A 5217-nucleotide genomic window follows, 5' to 3' on the forward strand; every position below is an offset into this window, starting at 1 on the left:
TTTATTCTCCTAATATATGCCCATTCAGAATATTGGATGGGATTTCGTCGTTCATGTTATATCCAATTTTTTTTCGATCCAAAAACAGAAAACATGGCAATATTGAAGGCGCACTATGACTTAAATACATATAATTACTCATGTAATTATTTTTCATTCATGGAAAAAGGGAATAACATTTTTCATACCTGAAATATATATATATATATATATATATATATATATATATATATATATATATATATATATATAATATATATATATAATATATTAAATATATAATATAAAAAATCATATATTATTTATATATATATATAAACATAAAAACCATAAACACAGTAATCAACCCAAAGGTCGGTTTGGTAGGTGATGGTAGAATTCAGCAAAAGGAAGCAAAGGAAGCATGGTGGAAGACGCAGTGCGAGGATATGGAAAGTCTGCAGAGGAAGGGTGAAATCGGTGCGCTGTACAGCAAAGTTAAATCGTTATCGGGAAGTAAGAAAGAAAGAGCTATGCTAACAGTTAGAGATAAGGCGGGTAAGGTAATAGTTGCAGGAAAGATCCAAGAGAGATGGAAGGAGTATATAGAAGAACTGTATAGTAAAGAACTCAGACCGACAAAGTTAGACATTGAAAAAGAAAATGACGTAGAGGAAGACAGCTTAGGTCCAGGCATACTAGACAATGAGATAGAAAGGGCATTAAGGGAGATGAAACTAAATAAGGCCGTGGGGGTGGATAACGTTCCCGCGAAACTATTGAAATGTTTAGGAAAATGTGGGAGGAAGAGGCTATAGGGGCTGATTCGTAGTATCTATGAGGAAGGAATCTGGCCGGAACACTTTGTGAGATCCGTTTTAGTTCCTATTCCGAAAAAGGTAAAGGCTACATCATTTGAGGACTACAGGACAATAAGTTTGATATCCCACGCAGCTAAAGTTGTCCGCAGGATCATAAACAAAAGGATAGAGAGTAGGGCAAATGATTACTTAGGGGATGATCAGTTTGGATTTAGGGAGGGGAGAGGTACGCGTGATGCCATTGCAGTAATGAGATTATTAATCGATAGAAATATAGAATACAACAAGGAGGTATTTGCCTGTTTCGTAGATTTCGAAAAAGCGTTTGATAGAGTGAATTGGGAAAAACTAATGAGTATATTGCAGAAAATAGGAATAGATTGGAGGGAAAGGAGGCTAATCCGTAACCTGCACATGTCTCAGACTGCTCAGGTGCGAGTGGAGAACGGGGAGTCAGGATGGGCAGTGTTAGGAAGGGGTGTAAGGTAGGGTTGCCCATTATCACCGTTGCTGTTCAACCTGTATGCAGAGGAAATGATCAAAGAGGCATGGGAAGGACTGGAGGTAGGAATGAAAGTGGGCGGGGAATTCGTAAAATCAGTTAGGTTTGCTGATGACCAAGCTTTAGTTTGTCAGTCAGCCAGGGGGTTGCAAGCATTGCTGAGTGAATTGGAAATTCAGTGCGACAGGTATGGGATGAGAATCAATATTAATAAAACAAAGGTTATGCGATTTTCTAGAAAGAAAAAGGCCAAGCTCAACATTAAAATAGGAGGGCAAAAACTAGAGCAGGTAGAACAGTTTACGTATCTCGGAAGTGTTTTGGACCAACACGGTCAAAGTAGTAGGGACGTAAGGCGAAGAATTGCGCTAGGCAAAGAGGCTTTCACAAGGAGGAGGGATTTGATGACAGGGACTTTGAGTAAGGATGTTAAGAAAAGACTAGTAAAAACTTTGATATGGAGCGTAGCTTTTTACGGTGCGGAAACGTGGTCATTGAAGCAGGAGGATAGACGTAGATTGGAGGCTTTTGAAATGTGGCTGTGGAGAAGAATGAAGAAGGTGAAATGGACCGAGAAGAAAACAAATGAGGAAGTACTTGGTATGGTGGGCGAAGAGAGGGGTTTGTTGGGAGCAATCCTATGGAGGCAGGAAAAGTGGATGAAGGGGGTGTTGACTGGCAGTGGGATGTTGAAGACTGTGATAGAGGGTAGAATGTTGGGCAAAAGAGGAAAGGGAAGAAACAGGATAGGGATGTTGGACGGGATGAAGGGAGGAAGAAAGTACTCAGAGATGAAGAGGGACCTGATATAGAGTAGGATGATGGATTTTATGTTTTGTTAGGAATAATAAAATGTTTCTTTGGTAGTTGTGTCCATCCAAAAACCTACCTTAACCGGTAGATTACCTTAAAATAAAATGTAATAAAATTGATAGAGTTCTACAACAAGCTTAGACGACACCCTTACCAATTCCGCCAGAAGAAGAATCGATTTATGACTGATTTAAAAATTTTCCAGTATTTCATCAGTAGACCATACCTGTACAATCAGACTACATAAGCTGATGACACTAATTTTGTAGAATAGATTCTACATGGATGTTGAACTTTGATCATTCATAGGAATTCAAATAAATAGCTGGATTTGAAAAGAATAATAAACCTGTCTTCTCCAAAATGAACAGATAACTCTAAGATAACAACAGATAACTCTATAACTCTGGTAACAGATACCACTAAGGATTGTTAGACAATAGAGCATGATAACTAATTCAAAAAAATAGTAGTCGTTAATGACGTCGGGACGAATACTACTAAAATGTAGTGCTTTCTGCAAGGGAAGACTGCGGTATTCACTAAAAAATCGACCGAAAAATTTCAATGGAAATTCAAGATTCTAGGTTCGCTGAGAACAATTCTATCTGATGCCTGCTGCATGTGAGCTCAGTCGAGGGTAACTGCGAGAGCGTACTTATGCGCAGATATGGGATTAAGATACCCTGAGCATGATTTAAAGACATTAATATGCAAAAATTGAAACATTTAGTAATCTCATTAAAAGTGGAAGTCACAATTTGATTTAGTGGCCCCACCGGAAAAGGTACTTGACTATTCTGCCTGTTTTATCGGCTAAATGTCGAAAATTTTGAGTATTTTCATTAAATTATTTAAATGTAAAATATATATATATGTATTTTTAAATTTTGAAACGCTATGGAGATTAAGCTCAGTATAGGTTGACGGTAGAGGAAATAAACAATTTCGGAGGAATAATTCCAGGAGGATACTGCGGGGAGCAAAGTTAATCGTCCTATGTCGGGCTTAAGTGTTCATGTAAGAGTACAACAGTTATGTATGATAACTATGGCAGTACGTTTAATCTGGTACGGTAGAACGGTTACCTCCCTCTCGTAGTTCAAGTGGACTCAAATTCACGCAACCTTATGGCTTTTATTATTAATTTAAGTTTTACGAATTTCACAGTAGTTGTTGTGACTCTTTCTGCTCTTCAGAAAAACGGAGGGAAAAAAGGAACCACGTAACAAGAATTTGCAGTCGAAAACGAAGTATCTCCCTCTCACCTTTAGAGGGTAATGTCCTAAGATAAGTCCTGTAATACTTACATAACCAAATTTAATGCTTCCAATGTTGACTGTTCTCATAGGTGGAATTATTATACAAGATATTGAAATCCCAAGTGCAAATTAATTAATTAAAGGTTTACTCACAGAGGTATTATTTCACGAAACTATAGTCAGAATTTGATTAAATATTTTAAACCACCACTAGACCTCTAGACATGCTGATTTTTACCCTGGCAAGTACATACAAGTGAATTAATTGTTATTAAATATCAGTACACAATTTAGTTATCAAGGAAGATTGAAAAAGATAACTTTATGCGATTCAAAAGTCATAAATTTAATTGAATGAGTATCAATTGCCTCATTTATGAAATCTTTCGAGTCAGGTCTACGACGATAGTCCCCGAAAATGAAATGGATAATTCGGAGTTAAACGACCTGCCCGATAATTTAAATCACTCAAATAAGATTGACGGAGTACGTACCTAGTTTTGGAGCTGAAAATGTTGAGGAGGATACATTTTTTTACGAAAAGGACGGCGTCATATTTAACGAAATGTTTTAACGTGATGTCACGGTTGGGTGGAAAGTAAATTTTCTCATGGATTTGACGAACCACATAACAGAAAGAGTTTTTATAAAAAAAAAGATTTGTCTAACCACTCACAGAGGTAGGTATGTACTTATATGCGCACTTGCAAATAAGGAAGATGAAACGAGATTCCACAATATAACAGGTTTATCAAGTGGACAAGTTAGTTGAATATTTAATCAAGTACCTTGTCCGGTTGATATTTGAAAACCGACAACCTTCATTCTGTCCGTTAACCATATTCTGAATACCTAAATCAACTCTCGAAAGTACAATTTACGAGTACAACACAACTTGGTTATCCATCTCTTTCGGTATTTATCATCATCGTTATTATAAAATTAACTTTATAATATAATGAATTAATACTATTTTTCAAATTTAATCTCCATTTTTTTATGTTATAGGGCGTATTTTGTTTCATTATGAAAAAATGTCCAAGGAAAGTAATTTAGTCCCACAACGATGAAGAAATCATCCTTTATTCCACTGCGTAATTTTAAGCAATTTGACGATTCAATCCATCGGAAAAGATAACTGTTACTTATATGGCATTTTAAATAGTAATTTCAACTGATTATTTACCTCACCACCATTCGAATTGCCTCCCTCAAATGTTAACTTTTGATCGGTTGAGGGTAGACCGATTGAGGTTACTATTGTATACCATACTGCATCCTAAGCAACAGTATTTTTCATTAATTGTGTCAAAAGATGGTATCACCCGAAATTGAACGGGATATCTTACGGTCAGATTCCCAACGGTCTAAAACATTGAATTTAAGCTTGAAAGAAACTTTACGGCAAGGAAAGATTTTTTTTCTACGCATGCAATCAGAAAAGCTCTATGAAAACCCGGCGTATTTAGCAAAGAAATGGCCTTTGGGATCGGGAAATAGCCATTGTAATGTCTTCTTTCGGAAACTGACCGGGAATATATTTTATGAGATGGCCGACACTCGGGAAAATTTTCACTCCAGCCCTGCAATTAACCAACAACTTGAGGAACCTCATAGCGGCTTTCGCCGAAGACAGACTTACTACCACTGGTAGTCAAGCTTTAAAACAATTACATACTCCGTTGCACCAAATATCCAATGCTTTCCCGCAAGTAGCTACGATTAGTATAAACGACCGGCTCCCTCTACAGTTATCGCACCGAAGGCTAAAAATTACGTAACCAGTGGATCAACCTAACATTACAAAACCGCGAAATAAACGAAGTCATCCGAACTCCTT

The sequence above is a fragment of the Hetaerina americana genome, unplaced genomic scaffold (genome assembly GCF_022747635.1).
Source record: "Hetaerina americana unplaced genomic scaffold, ioHetAmer1.1.p SCAF_3, whole genome shotgun sequence".
In the NCBI taxonomy this organism is placed as follows: domain Eukaryota; kingdom Metazoa; phylum Arthropoda; class Insecta; order Odonata; family Calopterygidae; genus Hetaerina; species Hetaerina americana.